Below are 20367 nucleotides of genomic sequence, written 5' to 3'. Positions count from 1 at the left end.
AATGGCATATAAAGGACAAGCCCAAAGTGCATCACAGATCTAGCATGTGTAAAATGCATAGACTCCTAGAGACAGAGAGAGGCGTGAGAAAGTGTTTATTTTGCTGACTGAACCACAAGGAACAGGAAAGCACATGAGTGCTCATTACAAAACTACAAGGGGATGTTCATTACATGACTTCTGCTTGCTTCTCCGTGATGCAACAGCACTGGGTAGTGTTCAGAAGATCTACAGAGAAGCAAAACAAATTACAAAAATAAAAGTCATGGGGGCTTCCCTGGTGGCGCAGTGGTTGAGAATCTGCCTGCCTAATGCAGGGGACACAGGTTCGAGCCCTGGTCTGGGAAGATCCCACATGCCGCGGAGCAACTAGGCCCGTGAGCCACAACTACTGAGCCTGCACGTCTGCAGCCTGTGCTCCGCAACAAGAGAGGCCGCGATAGTGAGAGGCCCGCGCACCGCGATGAAGAGTGGCCCCCGCTTGCAGCAACTAGAGAAAGCCCTCGCACAGAAACGAAGACCCAACACAGCCAAAAATAAATAATAAATAAATACTAAATTTAAAAAAATTTTTTAAATAAAATAAAAGTCATATTGCCATAGCCATCCTTTAAAAGGAAAAAGAAAAAACTACCCCCAAAAAAGTATTGTTATAATATCCTACTAATGTATGTCTATAAGTTACAATAGAAAAATTTACATTGACTTCCACATCGATTTGTCAGGAAATCATTCACAGCTCTTAGGAGAATTTCATTATCTTTCTTGAAACGGAGGCAGGAACCACCCAGAAGTGGGAAAGCAGGAAAAATATCAAACTCAGTCCAGAAACACTGGTTGGCTGTCAGCTGGGAAGGACCAGTGACGTTTCAAAGACAGGTATTGTATTCCAGCCTACCCACCACAGAACTTGTCCAAAGATCTGGAAGCTGTTTTCAGGAAACTGCAGCAGTCAAGATAATATGTTATAATATAATACAGAGTTATGATATGGAGTATCCTAAGAAATTAAGAAAACAAGGCCACTTCCTTTGGGAAGCTAATACATATTCCTTTGAGAATTCTCTCAGAGATTGACCATTTCTCATAATCTGACAACAATTAAGACCTGTCAGGAACTTCCCTGGTGGCACGGTGGTTAAGACTCCGCGCTCCCAATGCAGGGGGCCCAGGTTCGATCCCTGGTCAGGGAACTAGATCCCATGTGCATGCCATGACTAAGAGTTCACATGGCGCAACTAAGGAGCCTGCAAGCCACAATTAAGGAGCCCACTGGCTGCAACTAAGACCTGGTGCAACCAAATAAATAAATAAAATAAATATTAAAAAAAAAAAGACCTGTCAGATTCCTTAATACCCTTAGACCCAGAGATCTGGTATGTGCAAGGGTGTTTGTTGCATTGTTTTCTAAAAAAGTAAAACATGGAAACAGCCTGAATGGCCATCAATAAAGAATAAACTATGTGCATTCAGACAATGGAATACAACATAGCCATTAAAAAGAATGCATTAAACAGAAACAGACTCACAGAGATAGAGAACAGACTTGTGGTTGCCAAGGGGCAGGGATCAAGTGGGAGTTTGGGATTAGCATATGCAAACTATTATATATAAAATAAATAAACAACAAGGTCCTATTGTATAACACAGGGAACTATATTCAATATCCTGTGATAAACCATAATGGAAAAGAATATACAAAAAGAATGTATATATACGTATAACAGAGTCACTTTGCTGTACAGCAGAAATTACCACAACATTGTAAATCAACTATACTTCAATAAAAAATAAAAAAAATTTTAAAAGAATGCATTAAATCTTTGTGTAGTAACCTGGTAATATATCTATGATATTTCCTTAAGTAAAAAAGCAAAATGCTCAGTCAGTACATATAATACATTTGTGTAAAAAAAAAAAAAAATACTAAAGGGGGACAGGAGAAAGTAAACCTTATGTATTTGTATGTTTGTATGAGCATAGAAAAATGTGCCCACACCAAAAGGTTAGCGGTGATTACCTGATCGGGCCTGGTGAGGAATGTGTGGGCAGGGAAGAAGAATGTGCAATTTCTCTTAATACATCTGCTAACTGCTTGACTTAGTCTATGGTGTAGGCATTGCTTTTGTATTTAAAAGTAACTTAGAAAAAAGTGCAACTGTTTGTGGTTCCACTCATGATGTAAAAGCATTACAATGAACTAGTAAGTCTGTAATTAGTGTAAATTGGCATTGTTATAAGTGATGTCAAGCATAATAACTTTTCGAGCCAACCAAAAAAGAGGAATATAAGATGAATTCAGAGGAAAAAAGGAATCTGCATTTCATAAGCGCTTATTATGTATATAAATACCTTGTATCTATATGCTTTATTCTACTTAATCCTCAAACCCTATGATGTAGATATTACTGTTCCTGTTTAACTGATGAAGAAAATCTAGCTTGGAGAGGTCAAATCATTTATTCAAAGTCACAGGGCAAGTAAGGGGAAGAATTAGAAACTGAAGGCCTGTCTTCCTAATCCCCAAAGCTGTGTTCTTTCCACTCCACCAACATAAATGAAGGTCTACCTTTTCCTATATTAAACTCACAAAGTAGCCTCATCCTGTAAAAGGTACCCAAAAAAGGACTGTGTATATTTCCATTTTTTTCCAGAACTGTTTCTCCCCCACCTAAAGTAAACAAGCAGGCTTTAAAATTCCCAGAACACTTCTCCACTGTGATGAGAGGAGGAAATTTTCAAAGCTGGAGACGGGAAGTACTAACAAAGGTGGCGCTCAGCCTGAGTTCAGAATAGAAAACAGGATACTAAATGCCCCTTTGGCCATTTAAACTGAAGCTGGATTTCTCATAGCGGGCAAAACCAGGGGAAGACCAGCTTTCAAAGTAGGACAGGAGGGCTTCCCTGGTGGCGCAGTGGTTAAGAATCTGCCTGCCAATGCAGGGGACACGGGTTCGAGCCCTGGTCTGGGAAGATCCCACATGCCGCGGAGCAACTAGGCCCGTGAGCCACAACTACTGAGCCTGCGCGTCTGGAGCCTGTGCTCCGCAGTGGGAGAGGCCACGACAGTAAGAGGCCCGCGCACCGCGATGAAGAGTGGCCCCCGCTCACTGCAACTGGAGAAAGCCCTCGCACAGCAACGAGGACCCAACACAGCCAAAAATAAATAAATAAACAAAGTAGGACAGGAGCTGCGTCCTGGCAAAGTCAAGTGCAGCATCTCGAAGGGAGCTTCATAATCTCACCCTGGCAGCGAAGGTGGGGGATGAGACAGGTGAGGCACATATTTCATTGAAAACTAAATTTTTATGCACAAAAAGTACAGATGATATGCAACCTAAGCAAGAGCCTTTTTTTTTTTTTTTAACATCTTTATTGGAGTATAATTGCTTTACAATGGTGTGTTAGTTTCTGCTTTATAACAAAGTGGATCAGTTATACATATATATATATGTTCCCATATCTCTTCCCTCTTGCGTCTCCCTCCTACCCTCCCTATCCCACCCCTCTAAGTGGTCACAAAGCACTGAGCTGATCTCCCTGTGCTATGCGGCTGCTTCCCACTAGCTATCCATTTTACGTTTGGTAGCGTATATATGTCCGTGCCACTCTCTCACTTTGTCACAGCTTACCCTTCCCCCTCCCCATATCCTCAAGTTCATTCTCTAGTAGGTCTGTGTCTTTATTCCCGTCTTGCCCCTAGCAAGAGCCATTCTTAAATTTTTATAATAAGATGGTGAGGAAAGTTTACAAGGAACTTTGTAAAGAACTGACACATGTGTTTTGAGAAATGTAAGCATAGTCCAAGCATCCCCCTCTTATCCTTGAAAAACCTCTATTGTACAATGCATAACTGAGATGATTAGTGCCTGGAATTTACTGACCTTGTGGAAAGAGCTTTTCATGCTCTCACAACCTCTGTCAATTAAGTTTTACACCCTCATCTTCAGAGACATACACATCGCTTTTAGCTTTACTCGTTGCTGGCAGCTATCTGTGAAATAAATTACTTCAAATAATGTTTTCTTAGTTTGCCTAAGATGAAGAAGTCAGATTGTTAAATCTCCATATTTTTATGCAAACAAAGGCTCCATTGCACCATTTCAAAATGAGGTCATTTTGCTTTCCCCACTGGGCGCTCCACACCCAAAAGTTTCCCTGAAGATCCAATATTAGTGCCTATGATTTCTATCACAATCATAGCAGCTTAAAAAAATCACACAATTTTAATGATACAAATGAACTTAGTTACAAAACAGAAACAGACTCACAGACATAGAAAACAAACTTATAGTTACCAAAGGGGAAGGGCAGTGGGGGAGGCAGGTAGAGAGATAAATTAGGAGTTGGGGATTAGCAGATACAAACTACTATACATAAAATAAATAAACAACAAGGTCCTTCTGTATAGCACAGGGAACTATATTCAATATCTTATAATAAATTATAATGAAAACGAATATATATAATAGTATAACTGAATCACTTTGCTATACACCAGAATCTAACACAACATTGTAAATCAACTATACTTCAATTAAAAAAAAAAAAATCACACAATTTTAAAGAGTTAGGTGGTGACTTTTATTCCAACTTCCCACCCAGAACAGAAATTCTTCCTGAAGGATGATTCTAGGCCTCAAGTCTCCGGTTGAAGGTGACCAGAGCTTGGAAAATTCCTGACTTGGTAAGTCAGGACATCCAATTTAAGAACAGATGTAATGTTAAAAAAGTTTTCTTTATGTAGAGCCAGATCTGTCTCCCTATGTAACTTTCAGCAATTTGATCCTGGTTCAGGCCTTGGGAGCTGTTTTTAAATGGCCATGTGTCTTCTCTTTTCTAAACAAAAATCCCAATTTCTTTAGCCATGCCTCATGTGACATTGTTTCCTTACTCTTCATTATCTGGACCACATGCTGATATAACGGACATACTTGTAGTTAAATAGTCTCCTAAAATATGGTACCCAGAACTAAACACCAGGTTCAAGAGCAGAGGGAGGATGGTCCCTGGACTTTGTAATTCTTTTACTACATTCTAACTGGCAGCCACAACTCTGTTGAGGGGGACTTCTGCAGAGGCACTTTATCATTCACCTGATGTTTTGTTCTCTTTTGTGTTTTTAACTCAGAGAACTTCACTTTTAAAATTTTACTTATTTTACAAAATCTTATTTATTGGGGGGGTCATCCTTTCAGCCTGAAAGATTTTATAATATATGTTCAACTCTCTATTCAACATATTACATATATTTGGGGTCATTTAGAAGAAAAGCAACAACCACAAAACCTAAAAATGCAGATATTATCACACTCGCAGCCCCACACTTGCCAATAGCAGATAGCGGCTTGACATTTATGTTTCCTAAATATGTCATTTGAAAATTTTATTCTTTGTGGAATTGTTTCAACTTTAACAGAAGTTTTAAGGAATGTTTATTTGATGACTAGGGTGTTTGAAGACAGGAACAGGCTTCCCCTTAAGTGCAATGAAGCCAAGGCCATGAAAGAGAGAACATCAAGTGACACCAAGTTTATTGACCAAAAATATTGTCCTTCTAGTGGGACAGCTTTCATTAAAGATAGATAGACAGACTACGAAGCAGAAACAGACTCACAGACATAGAAAACAGACTTGTGGTTGCCAAGGGGGAGGGGGTGGGGGATGGATGAATTGGGAATTTGGGATTAGCAGATGCAAACTATTATATACAGAATGGATACACAACAAGGTCCTACTGTATAGCACAGGGAACAATATTCAATATCCTGTGATAAACCATAATGGAAAAGAATATAAAAAAGAATATATATATGTGTATGTATATATATATATATATATATATATATATATATATATATATATAAAATTGAATCAGTTTGCTGTACAGCAGAAATTAACACAACGTTGTAAATCAACTTGACTTCAATTTTAAAAAACTGAAAAAAGATAGATAGATGATGGATGGATAGATAGATAAAGATAGATAGATAGATAGATGAAGAAAAATACACTTTGTAATATGGAAATCATGGGGGGAAGGGACTTCTCCATGTTAGTAAGGAATTGGGGGAGGGGAAGTGCAGCATGTCATGGTTATTATCATGGAAATCATGGGGGGAAGGGACTTCTCCATGTTAGTAAGGAATTGGGGGAGGGGAAGTGCAGCATGTCATGGTTATTATCTCTAAGATGAGTATTTCTGCTACAATTCAGGATCTGCATGTGTCAATTTAACTGCAAACAGAACAAGAAGCAGCCACTGCAGAGGTTTATAAGAACCTGGAGAAACTACAAGTTTGCTGTTTAATACTAACTCAGAACACTATATTGTATCAGTTCCTCCATTTCACTTTAACTTTTTGAGGGTCCTAGACTTTCATAAATTAAGAATATAAAATTAGGGAATTCCCTGGCAATCCACTGGTTAGGACTTGGTGCTTTCACTGCCAAGGGCCCAGGTTCAATCCCTGGTTAGGGAACTAAGATCCCACAAGCCATGCAGCATGGCCAAAAAATTAAAAAAGAATATAAAATTAGATAGCATTGATCACTTTGAAAGTCCAAGGCAAGCTTTAAGAAAATTTTAAAACTTAACATTTTATTTTTCTACAATTGACGAAATTCAAGAAAAACATAACAAGAGACTATTAAAATGAATCAGACCCTTTTCTCTTCCTACGTTTTATTGTTACTTACTGTACAGGGTACATAGGCTAAGGATCAGTCACTTTCTATTACTTCACCAGAAATCCCTAAAGTTGATTTCAAATAGCTTCATCTGAAAAGATGGCATACTTATCATACAATTCCAAAGGAAAATAAAGTGTAATAATCAGTCATAAGAAAAACATATGAGGGCAGAAATTCCATATGGGAAAACACAAGTTTAACTAGGCTGACACCATGTAAATATTCTCGGCTCCATTTCTCCAATGTTAGAAAATAGATACCTGAAAGCATTTTCTGTGCCTTTAAGTAAATAAACTGTGGAATTTAACAAATAATTACCAAAACAATTATTTAGTATTACAGATGTCATTAAAAGTCCTTAAAGTGATTCTATCAGAGATGAAACATCCACTTTATCAGCTCTAAAAGGAGTTACTAATTGATTCCTCTCAATACTCTCCTGGAGGCATTGGGTTTTGCAGGGTTGAAGCCTTTCATGTCACACTTTGCCCAAAAATCAAGTCTATGGCAATTAGTCTCTGGTCAAGGGAAAGGAAGACTTGTAGGGGGGAAATGTGGTTTAGGTGGCTTCTGGGGAGCTTTTTCCACCAACTTCGGGAGTGCCAACTTGGGAGCAGGTGACAGAAGAATAGGATAAGAAATCTAAATGACCGTTTCACAGTTTACCTGGACCAGATGGGGCTCTGGAGCAGGCAAACAGCATACTTGAATATAAAATCAAAGCATCGTATAAGAAATTTTGGACCTGGAGCTAATGGTCAAGAAGAAAAGCAGAACTACAAGAAATATTACAAGATAATTGAGGAACTTCAAAACAAGGTAAGAAACTTTGCTACTGCTGGATGAAAGAACTACACTAAAAATGACAAAATATTAAAAGATTAGGAACATCTTACACATATACCTGCACTTTTCTCAATTTAACCAGATTAAGGAATTTAACAAGCAACAAAATATACCTCTTAGCAATATTAGGTTTTTTTCTAATTAGCTCACCTTTATATAGTTCATTTTATGGAAGGAATTGTAGAAATGTCTCCAAAATACTTAAGTGAAATTAAACTAAGTAAATTGTCTACAGTTATTTTATTCTCAAAAGAAGAGATAAATGCTATAAAGAAATATTTAGGCAATTATTTAATGTATTTGTCATTAGAGAATCATATACATCTAAAATTTCTTTGAAGATCCTGAAATTGTCATTGCTAAATACCAGTGCACAGAAGTTACAAATGTGAGTGTAACAAACACAACTTTATTGTGTCCTGCTTTCCCAGATATCAGATGCAACCATTAACAACACCAGCTTCATGCTGCAGACTGACAATATAAAACTAGTAGCCGACAGCTTCAGACAAAGTTAAGACATGGTTACCTTCAATGGCACAATGGAAGACATAAGCCAAGGAGAGAAACACTACGTGAAGTCATGCTTATTTTTATACTGGAGTCACAAGTTATGAAAAGAGTATTTTTCTTTTTAGAAATAAATGAAATCCTAAAAATGAAAAAAATATTTTAGCTGAATACACTATAGAAGGCCATTATTTACAACGTTTTGTGTTCAAATAATCACTACCTAATTTATGTTTCGTAAGTAAGAATTATTCCATTTATGTAAAGTTGAAAAATGTGTACCCATTATGAAATGATGTATGGTTTAGTGATGCAAACAAAAAAGGTGAAACTAAAAAGAACAGCAAATAAAATATAAACACAAAATTCAGGGGGCATACAAGTGACTCAATTGTACTGGTAATGACAACGTTTCATTTCTAACCTGAGTGTGGTTCATGGGCATCTGCTGCATTGTTTTTCTCAATACTTTGTACACAGTTTATAATTATTACTTTGCATCTATTCAATAATGCTTTTAGTTTCAATAAAGTAAAAAGGCTTGAATTTTGAAGGAAGGATTTGAATAGGCAGACATGAAGCCAATATGAATGAAGGAAAAGTGATAGGATTGACCATGATTTACATGGAACTATGAGGTTGAATCTGGCAGAATAAAGAATTCACCTTTGGAGAATGACAGGGATAAGACTAGATACATGGAATAGGGTCAAACCATGGAGGGTCTTAGCTTCTCTGAGGAGTAGAAACTAATGTTAAGTTCCACAGAGAACTCTTGGAAGCTTTAGGCTTAGGAGTAACCTATCAAGGGTTGATTAAGGAAATTAATACAACCTCTGAACACAAGATGGATTGGAGTGGTGGGGATAGAGACTAGAGACGAAGTGAGTAGCTTACTGTAGCAACTCAAGGATAAATTGAAATTTTTCTGGATTGATATAATCCTGGGAGAAATAAAGAATCTGGAGACAGGATTTGGTCACTTACTAGACTTTAAAGAGCTAAGACAGGGTAAACAAAAATTTTTCAATTTTAAACCAGAATAAAAATTGGAAAGTTGGGAGGGAAAGCAGAATTGGGAGAAAAGATAATAGAGCAAGTTGTACGTATATTGAGTTTGATGTAACAATGGAATACCCAACTGGAAATATCCAATAGACAACCAGAGATACAATGGACAATTGCCTACAAGTTTCACTAAGATAAGTATGCAGAGCATGAAAAACACAGTAGTCTTAATTGGTATGTAAAATTTATTATACACAGCCAAAATCCTAACCAACTGGTAAACAGTCGGACTTTTAGAGTACACTTTAAAAATGACTTTACAACTAATACAACTCTAGAAATTCAGAAGTAAATATATTTTGAGGTATGAATTATCTCAAGAAGCACAACAGAGAGGTCCTTTCCAGAAGTGAGTCACACACAAAAATACACATTTTCAGAACGGAATCATGCAAAGTCTGTCTTGTAGGTACTCAACTCAACTTCAAAGATAGTTATTGATTGTTTAGAATAGGCAAGTACAGTAATAAGGCAATATAGCTGAACTATCAAAGGTATCATATAGCATCATACAGTTGAAAAAAGATCAAAGTTAATCCTAAAAGGTTAACATTTAGGATTCTCAAAGAGAACTGAAAATGTTTCCCTAATTCTCAATCAGTGCTGACTTCAGTGAAAAGCTCTTTCAAGGTAAGAGTCACTGGTTTTCTAACCACTTGGAGAAGTTTCAAAGATAATGATTTTTGAGGGTAACTGAGCTTGTGGTACCTGTGGTACCACATATCACCCAATTTCACTTCTGGAGTCAGAAATCATAGATGGTGTGAGCCGCTGGGGAGATAAGCCATTTGACAAAAGTGATTATGAAGGAGTTGAAGCTTAATGGATTAGTATAATGATTTTTTCTGAAGGCAACAGTGTGGAAATATTTGTAAAAGGTGCAGCAGAACATGGAATCACTAAATGGCAACTATTCTTGCCCTACCGACAGCTTTGTTTTTCATATAGGCTGGACTAAATTTCAGAAAGTGTATTAATTTCCCAATGTAGTCATTTGTATTTTAAGCCAAAAGACATCTTAAAATATATTAAAACTTTTTTTTTTTTTTAACTGAACTCACCAGTGGTGTAAGAAGCAGAAGAGAAATAAAAGTCAAATTGAGAGGCCAAAAAAAATGAAAAGGAAATTTTTAAATGTTCACAAATTTCAGAACATTTTATACCGCAAATAGTATTGCAGACTACAGCCTTCAAGGAATCAACAACTGTGTTAAGCACAAAATCAGAAAATGAATCTTGCACATTTTAACCTTAATACCAGATTCTTTCAAAGATACCTCAGAAGTTATTGTTAACTACACAAAGTTATAGTTAAAAGTAAAACGGTAGCATAGCTAAACCATCAACGGTATCATATAGGATCATACAGTTGAAAAAAGAGTGGGTTCTGTTTTACTCAATCTTTGAGATTAATATTGAGAATTTGTCAAAGAGAATAGAAAATGTTTTCCTAATTCTCAAACAGTGCTGACTTCAATGAACAGCTCTTTCAAGACATGAGTAGCTAGTCTTGTGGCTGCTTGGAGAGGTTTCAAAGATAATTATTTTTCAAGGTTAAAATCTACAGACTCCAGCATTTCCTCCAAATGCTCAAAATTGTTCACGGAGGTAGAAGTATTACATTCATGTAAAATGATATGATCTATAGGTGTAATTAAGTTGCATTACACGAAAATTGCCAGTATGCTGTATTAGTGTCTTTAATCTGAACACAGCCCCATGCGCAAGAGGAAAAGATTATCATTCAATCCTAAATATACAACAGTAATCCCTAAGAGAGCAACTCCTCTCCTGGTTATACAATAAGAAAGTCAAAACAAACCTGAGCTTTGCCATGAACATTCAAGAACTCAAAACATACTTTTAAGAGAAGTTTGACAATAACCACTCATTTTCAAGACAAGATATAACATCAGTAAAAGATCATCTACTCTGGTATTCATTCATTTGTTCAAAAGCAAGCATTAAGTCTAAGGGGTTAGTAGGAAAACCCACTAAATTAGTGGGAGTTGGGGCAATTTCCAAAGAAACAAGACATGCACTCTTTGCCCTTGAGAAGTTCACAATCTAGTTAAGGAGAAAACAATTACCAAGCATTCTGAATCTCACTTAAAGGTTGTGAACAAATGAAATTTTTGTTAATCTATATATATTTTAAACGCCATTTATTTAATAGCCAAAGTCAGAGTCTACCTCCTCCAAACCTGTGGGGAAATATCATTTTTTTAAAAACAGTACAGCTAAAATTTCTTTTGTAAAATGTCTTTTTATAAAGAGCCTAAATGTACCACTTCTGAGATTTCCTGTTTTTATATATAAAGCTTACTTAGAAAGGGATCCACGTGTAAATACCAGCTGCCGTACTACCAGCTATACACATTGCGTCCTTCAAAGCTATACAACAGTGCTGAGCAGCTGAGGGTGCTTGGATACTCAGAGACTGACTGGAAAGTTGAAAGCAAGGGAAGAAGAGAAGGATGGGGAGACAAAAACAGATGCATCTGGTAGCAGCTGTCAGGGAGCAGAGTCCAGCCCAGAAGAAGTTAGAGGACGCTGCAATGGCAGCAGAAAACTAAGGAGGTGATAATCACCATGGGGAAGTAAGAAGGCACAAGGAGACACAGGATGTGGAGAGTTTGCTTCTAGAATAGACACGTTCATCTAGCCAGTTTGTGCAGTGGGAGAGCTTTTAAACCTGAAAATAGAACTCAGTCATTCAAGCCATTATGTGAAGACCAATAAGCAAAAATAACATCCAATGATATATGAACTTGGGTTACAAATAAGTACTATGTCATGCATTTGAATGTGATCCACACTGTTCTTTTCCCAGTGTCCACACAATCTGTCCTGGGGAAGCTACTGGAGAAAACAAAAGAGGAAAACTAAAGCTGAGTCCTGCATTCAAGGCATTTGAAACACATACGTGCTCAATTCTGAGGACTAGACAAACGCTACTATAACAGTTGTGTATCCAGCATGTATCCAGAACTAGGAAGCAACAAGCACTAACGTCAGAGAAGTTTCACACAGAGACACAGCTTGCTTAGCTAAGATGGATGTTCAAAGCCAAGCAGGGGAATTTCTGTAAACTCTTGTGTCCCTCACCATCAGCCACCCTCTGATTTTTCTACTTCCCACCAATCCCTCTTTACTGCTACTCTTTACCAGAAAACACTTTACATGAAGACCACACCATCTGTGATAAGGGTTCAAAGTCTAGCATATAATGTCTACCCATATGTGCTAGAATGTTCCCTCAAAAAAAAAAAAATGGTTTTTTTAACTGATTCTGGATATTTCATACAGACAGAAGCATGCAAAATGTGTCCTTTTGTGTCTGGCTTCTTTCACGTAGTGTGATGTTTTCAAGGTTCATGCATGTTGTAGCATGTATCAGTACTTCATCCCTTATTATGGCTGAATAATATTCCAGTGTATGGATATACCACAGTTTGTTTGTTCATTCACCTGTTGATGGAAACTTGAGTTATTTCCACATTTGGGGTATTATGATTAGTGCTGCTATCCATAAAGACACAAAGCAAATTGATGGCTACATAGGCTGGGGGATCAGACGAATGACAAGTGACTGCTTAATGAATATGGGTTTCTTTTGAGGTGATGAAAATGGTTTGGAACTAGATAGATGTGTTGGTTACCTAACCGTGTGAATGTACTAAATGAACTGTACATTTTTTAATGGTTAATTTTATGTTATGTGAATTTCACCTCAACTAATTTTTTTTAATTGCAAGGCAAAGCCTCCATTGCCACCTGCCTAAAATAGGGTTCTAAGTGTGTACTAAACTTCAAATAGGAAATGTTAGATATTTTAAAATAGATTGCCTATAACACGTAGGCTATCCTTCATAGCCAAGATCAGATACTGCTTACTCCGTTAAACTTGTTGAGGAAATATAATTAAAAACAAAATCTTCTCCTCATCCAGAAAACCTCTCCACAAGAGTATTAGAGAAAGAAAACAGTTTGCTATTGAATAAGCATTAAACCAGAATGTGATGGACATCAAATTCAATCCACTGAGACCACAGACAGAAGGAAATCTTACCCTTTTATAGCAAAGCAGGTAAAACCCATTACATCCCTGTTCTCAAGACAAATGATAACCAGTCCTCAAGTAAGAGGGCTTGACATCATCATTTGTCACATAGTTCATCTGGTAATTGGGGCAACTTTACCTGGTGATTGGGGCTACCATCTGTGTTCACTAATGGCTTCATATAAAAGAAAAGTACACTTCTTGTAACAAGAGGTAGTTTTGGAGAGAGCTCCTACCTTCCCACAAGAACTGGGAGACAGGGGTGCTATTTTCCTTGGATGTTCACATTCCAAAGTACGGTTCCAGGTCCTTGAGAAAGAGATTCCTGGGTCATAAACCTGACCAAAGGCTTATTTAGGTTTGAAAAAGATTCACTTACATTTCAAAGAGACAGAGAAAGAATTTACAAGGTTTCTAAAGTAATTGCTTTAAGAAAAGAGAAGGGGGGGCGGGGGGTGTCTCTTCCCTTATTTTCGGTAAAGAGAATTAAGCCTCTTATTTTTCATTTGTATTTGCCCTTACAAGCCTTCTCTGATCTCCTCAGCAATAAGTAATTACTCCCTCTTCAGAGGTGCCTTTCTGTGGCACTTCCCACTTTCTATCTTGAATTGAAGCAGTTTCAACAGGATCAGTATCTGTTTCCTTTCTGCACCCCTCCTGGTGCCCAGCACACTGCCCAGAGCTAACACTCAGAAAAGGCCCTGGACGACAGGAGAGAGCCTTGTGGCGATGGAAATGTCCTGTATCTTGACTGCATCAGTGTCAATATCCTGGTTGTCATTTTGTCCCATTGTTCATAAGATGTTACTATTGGAGGTGCTCAGTAAAGGGCATGTGGGATTTCTCTCTACTCTTCCTCACAGCTGAATCTACGATTACCTCAAAAGTTTCATTTAAAATTTTAAATGTCCTTGAATGAATGAACACATGTGAATTATTAACTGTCAAGTAATAGTTACAAAATACTATCAAGAGAAATACAGACCAGGCTGAAGAGAAGAAAACTCACAGCTGCATTCAGGGGAAGAGTTGAGCAGAATTAAGCGATGCCTTTAGGAAACTCTGGGGACTATCAACCAGGATGCTAAAAACTGCTGTGCAGGGCAGGAAGCTATGAGAATGGACTAGGTAAAAAAAAAAAAAGATTAACAAAATTAAAATGTTTAGCAACATGGGTGGACCTAGAGATTATCATACTAAATGAAGCGAGTCAGAAAGAAAAAGACAAATACCATATGCTAGCACTTATATGTGGGATCTAAAATATGACATAAATGAACCTAGCTACGAAACAGAAACAGACTCACAGACATAGAGAACAGACATGTGGTTGCCAAGGCAGTGAGGTGGGGGAGGGATGGGCTGGGAGTTTGGGATTAGCAGAGGCAAACTCTTATATACAGAATGGATAAACAACAAGGTCCTACTGTATAGCACAGGTAACTCTATTCAATATCCTGTGATAAATCATAATGGAAAAGAATATGAAAAAGAATGTATATATATGTATAACTGAATCACTTTGCTGTACAGCAGAAATTAACACAACATTGTAAATCAACTATATTTCAATAAAATAAAATTTTTTAAATGTTTAAAGAGAGACAAAAAGAAGACAAAAAGATAAAATCCAAGAAAGAATGAATGCAAGTAAAAGGGATTAAATTGTCTAGAATAAACTACGATAAGGGGAAATTAACTAAGACTAGACTCTCCAGGACACTTACTAGAAGACAGCAGGGCCAATGTCATCAGTTAGAGGAAGGAGGTTTAGAAAAATCAGTATTTCAATGGCAGGAAGGGAAGCTAAGGGAACACCTGTCAAATTGGTGAAGAAGATGTACTTGGGACCCAACAAAGATCTCTCTTTCATGGACCAGAAAAGAAAGGCCAATATTGTGGCTCAAGTGGGACCAGTGGATGGGTGCACAGTTTTAGCCTAAGAACTGTATCTTCAAAGGTTGGGACCTCCAGATGAAAAAGGGGTGGAGAAAAGAAAATTGAACTATTCCTGAATAGTTTTGTTTAGCGCTTATGGTCTGCAATGCTAACAATATAACATGAATTGTATTTGTAATACACTGAAACTGTTTATAACTGGTATCCTAAACTGGCTTCACTCTCTAGTAATTCTCATTTTTGGAGCATGAAACATCCGTGTGTTGGGCTGCAATGAACAAGGTAGGAAGGGGAGTGCTGTGGAAAATGCCAGAGAAAATAGGACCCAAAAGCCAAATCTTTGGTTAGAGAAATAGCCCTGGGTTTTACTCTTGAGTTTCAACAGCAAAGAATGAATTCAGTATCTGCCAAGAACACACTGGTGTGTGTACCATGCCTTGATTAATCACTCAACACGAAATGCATATGCAGGACATACGGAAATGCATGTCAGCTTCACTCACGCACCTTGAAACATGCTGGAAAATGCTGACAAACACGTTCCAACACAGATATGTCTAATTATATTCTTAATTGATGCATGAAACACAAGATTAAACCAGATCGTGTGGAGATATGTTCCTGTGAGAAAAACCAGCAATATAACAAAAAGGGGACAAACTAGCAAAGTAAAGCCCTGTCACTATAACAATTTTTTTAAAGTACAAAAAAATACATCTTTATTTGCTGATGAATTATGCATCTATAATCCTATTAAATGGCGTGATTGATTAAAAAAGAAATTCACAATATTTAAGCTGCTAAAGAAATTACACTTAATAAGCAAAATAATACCCAAGCTCTATGAGATTATCCCCCAAATTAAAAGATCAGTTAGACTGATATGTCTGTCTAAAGAAAAGAGATTTGTATTTACAAATGCCTGGAGGAGAAATCCACTTGATAGAAACTTGTGTCACCATCTGGTACACTTTTTTTTTTTTTTTTGGGTGCGTTGGGTCCTCATGGCTGCACGAGGGCTTTCTCTAGTTGCAGGGAGCGGGGGCTACTCTTCGTTGCAGAGCGCCGGCTTCTCTGCGGTGGCTTCTCTTGTTGCGGAGCACAAGCTCTAGGCGCGTGGGCTTCAGTAGTTGTGTCTCGCGGGTTGCTCCGCTGCATGTAGGATCTTCCCGGACCAGGGCTCTAACCTGTGTCGCCTGCATTGGCAGGAAGATTCTTAACCACTGCACCACCAGAGAAGTCCCTCTGGTACACTTCTTAGAATAAAACCTGATCACAACATTTATGTGTAAGACAGGCAAAACACTAAATGGATTAAGATTCGGGACCCTCGTATCAACAAAATTAGGTACTTGAATGGGTGCCCAAGTGCATTACATTACAAGTACATACAGGGACTTCCCTGTTGGCGCAGTGGTTGAGAATCCGCCTGCCAATGCAGGGGACACGGGTTTGAGCTGGTCTGGGAAGATCCCACATGCCGCGGAGCCACTAAGCCCGTGTGCCACAACTACTGAGCCCACGTGCCACAACTACTGAAGCCTGCACGCCTAGACCTCGTGCTCCACAACAAGAGAAACCATCGCAATGAGAAGCCCGTGCACCTCAACGAAGAGTAGCCCCTGTTCACCACAACTAGAGAATGCCACGTGCAGCAACGAAGACCCAACACAGCCAAAAATAAAATAAATAAATAAATAAATAAATAGCACATACGTATGTGCGCAAGTGCATTACATAAAAATAAATTAACCTATTATTTTCCTTTCAAAATGTTTTCCCTTTTTAAAGCAAAAATCCAATCTTAAGTACAAACAGGTTAGAAGAGATGCTATTTCCCCCAAAGGTTAATGCCAAAACCCCAACATACCACTCAGTAAAAATCCATCAAGATGAAGGATGGGTATGTGCCTGACTTGCTTGGCTTTATAAACACTAAAAACATGGGGAGTGTAATGGTTTTGAACTACTTGTCTGTCTCCTGGTAGTTCATCACTCCCACTCCCACATTCTTCAAGCAAATAGGTGACTCTGTGTTCATCGCCTCAGGGGAGAGTGAAGCAAAATCCTTGGTCTTAGAAGGAAGAGCACTCAGAGTCCAAACAAAACTTTTAGAAGAAGCATCATTCATTCTACACATATTTATTGTCTCCCATCTCAGGGCCAGGCACAAAGCTAGAAAGTGATGAGAGAGCCGTGGACATGATAGACAGGTCTTGGGGCTTATGTTCTAGAATAGAACCTTCAAGAATGGAAGAGCTTCCCCTGGACTGAAAGGAGAAGGGAGGAAGGAGGAGTGAAGAGACAGGGGCAGGGGTGGGCTCCCAAGAGAGGAGCCCCGGGTACCGCTTCTGAATCAGAGCCGCTGCCAAGCAGCAAAACGTGAAGTAAGTTTGGGGACCTGATGGCTTAAGAGCAAGGCACCCTGCTTCTTAGATTGTGGCCCCAGGAAAGGGACAAGATCCAAATAGGTTATGGTTGATCAGTGTGTCTAGGCAGATGGAGCCACAAACAACCTACCTGATATTTCCATGCCAGTGGCACACTGAAGCAGCAGGATGGTTCTTAAGCCCTCAAGCAGGGAAGTATGGAAGCGAGAAGCTGGAGGCTGTAAGGGCAAATACAAATTCAAACTAAGAGGCTAAATCTTCCCTGTTGAAATAAGGTAAGACACACACACACACACACACACACACACACACACACACATGCTTCCTTTTCTTAGAGCATCTACTTTAGAAACCTTGTAAATATAAATTCTTTCTCTGTCTCTTTGAAATGTAAGTGAATCTTAAAAGTGAAACAAGCCTTTGGCCAGCTTTACAACCTAGGAATATCTTTCTCAGGGACCTGGGAACCATACTTTGGAATGTAAACATCCAAGGAAAATAGCACCCTGTCTCCCAGTTTCTGTGGGAAGGTAGGAGCCTCTCTCCAAAACTACCTCCTATTACAAGAAGTGTAATTTTCCTTCATATGAAGCCTATTAGTGAACACAGATGGTGACCCCAATTACCAGGTAAAGTTACCAGATGAACTGTGTGTGACAAATGGTGCTGTCAAGTCCTCTTACAGGAGGACTAGTTATGGTTTCTCTTGAGAACTGGGACGTAATGGGCTCTAGAAGGGGAAGACTTCCTTCTGTCTTTGCACTCTCCTAGTGATTCCCAGGATGCGCATCACATTCTTATGTAATGCTAATCCAATAGCAAAAGTGTTTTCTTTCTCTACTACTTTTGTGGAGAGAATTTCTGGGTCAGGAGATTTTGTTGTTAATTTTTTCCCCAACAATGCAAATGGGACAAGTGGGAAGAACAGAGACTGACTCAGTGAACCCAGACTTGGACAGATGACATCAAAGATGATATGGGACCCCACAGTCACAATTGCAGAATTTCCCCAAAACTTAGATGCAACGTTTTGGAGAAAAGGCGGGAAGCCCAATTGATGAAATTTAATTACGTATCCTGTACAGCATGGGAGCTCAAGATAAAGACTAATTAGTTATAGAAAAATACAGCAATGTATCTGTCCTGTCTATCTGAGTCTATGGACTCAGATTTGCACCAACTATGGCGAAAACTGGGACTTGCCAATGTTTAACTTTGGGAGCCTTATTTCAGACACGTGTACTAACAACCCATTTCTTCTGGGTGAAGCATAGAGGGAAATGAGCAGAAGGAAGCCTAACATTTGTAACAGTGTTTCTCAAACTTTGCTGCACATTAGACCCACCTGGGGAATTTTTAAAACTCTGATGGGGGCTGAGGGGCGGGACCTGGATGGGGCGGGGCCAACAGGGGTGGGGCAAGGAGGAAACGGATGCCCAGGCGACATCCTGTGTTGATTAAATCAGAATCTCTGGGAGGGAGACGCGGCCATCAGCAGCTTTTAAAGTTCCCCAAATGAGTTCATTGTGCGGCAAGTTTGAGAAGCAGTGATTTAAAGTGGTCCTTCTCACACTTTAGTGTGCAAACAAATCACCTAGAGATCTTCTTAAAATGCAGATTCCAACCTGGTAGGTCTGGGGCGGGGCCTGAGAGTCTGCTTTCTAACAAGCGCTCACTCTAAGTAACAAGGATTGAAGGGCCTCTATTATGTGCTAAGTGTTTTACTTCTGAGTACTTACTAAGAAGCTACCTAGCAGTTATGCTTGATAGAATAGGCTCTGGAGTCAGACTGCCTGGCTGTGGATCTTGGCTCTGCACTTTATTGGACTTCAGTATCTTCACCTATAAAATGAGGATGATGATAATGGTACCTACCTATGCTCGTAGTAGTAATAGTATGAGTGTATCATTAGTCTCATTTTACAAATGAGGAAATTGAAGTTCAAAGAGCATCAGCCCACCTTGCTAGTAACTGGTAGGCAGAGGCTTGACCCCAGATCTTCTCCCTTTAAAGGGTCTGGATTGAATTTAATCTAATTACCCTCCTCTCTTCCTGTTTCTGATCATGGAACCACTCACATTCTAGTCGCAGAGAGTGTGAACCTGTATCATCTCTGCCCTCCCCTCCCCTTCCCTTCATAATCAGTTGCCACTTGCTAAAACTCACTGATTTCCCGCATGCTCCCCCTCCTCTATGCCCATGGCATTACTCAAACCCAGTTTCCAATGATCGTCCAGGCAGAACTTCAAAAATAGCTTTACGTTTCTTGTTTCTTTTCGTAAACCCTGGTTCTCTTATTGGTGTCCTTACTCTGAAATCTTCTGCACTACTCCCCAATTAATCTGACCACGTGACTCCTCGTTTCATAAACCAGCAATGATTCTCCATTACCTATCAAGTAAAATCCACACTTTGTAGCCTGCCTTTCTGTGATCTGACCCTGAAACTCCCCTCCGACTTTTTTCTTTCTCTTTCCTCTATAATGCCTCTCCATCTCTTCCCCCCACAAGATGCCCCAAAAGGTCACCTCTCCTCTTCAGAACTCTTCCGGCACTTTGTCTGCACCCAACACACCTCTGTGCAAACAGTAGCCATCTGATAACCGAATGAATGAATGAATGAATGGCCTTCAGTCTTGAATTCTAACTCCAAAGGGTCTGGGGGCTCCCTCTCATGAATGTCCCTAGAGCTTGTGTTCTGAACCACAGCATTTTAGCCATTGTGAGGTATGTTATAATTAATTTGTTTCTATTAATAAAATACATTTTCAAATGATTTACTTTTCTAATAACTAGAGTGGGTTCAAGATGATTCCTATAAGAAGCGCGGGGGTCCCTGCTTATTTGCACTCTGTTATGATTTCTGAAGCATAAAGAACAGTGTGTAACTATAGCTAA

At 38.8% G+C, this 20367-nt stretch overlaps 1 long non-coding RNA gene across 20 annotated transcripts in view; it reads right to left on the bottom strand.

Annotated features, from left to right (window-relative positions):
• Positions 1-20367, bottom strand: part of LOC309650789 — a 381028-nt gene that overhangs the window by 344676 nt on the left and 15985 nt on the right. For 10 of the 20 annotated variants that reach the window (XR_014257705.1, XR_014257706.1, XR_014257707.1 and 7 more), the window contains 2 exons: positions 17600-17687; positions 14190-14304 (listed from right to left, as the gene is read on the bottom strand). The exons of 1 other annotated variant lie outside the window; for it this stretch is intronic. This is a non-coding gene — a long non-coding RNA (uncharacterized lncRNA). Of the gene's footprint in view, positions 1-78; positions 229-14165; positions 14305-17599; positions 17688-20367 lie in introns of those variants that run through there. 9 more of the 20 variants (XR_014257710.1, XR_014257712.1, XR_014257713.1 and 6 more) reach the window with 4 other exon arrangements.

The sequence above is a fragment of the Balaenoptera physalus genome, assembly GCF_965194825.1.
Source record: "Balaenoptera physalus genome assembly, chromosome: 20".
NCBI classification, from domain to species: Eukaryota; Metazoa; Chordata; class Mammalia; order Artiodactyla; family Balaenopteridae; genus Balaenoptera; species Balaenoptera physalus.
The sequence above is the reverse complement of the archived record's forward strand: the minus strand, read 5'-3'. Positions and strand labels throughout refer to the sequence as shown.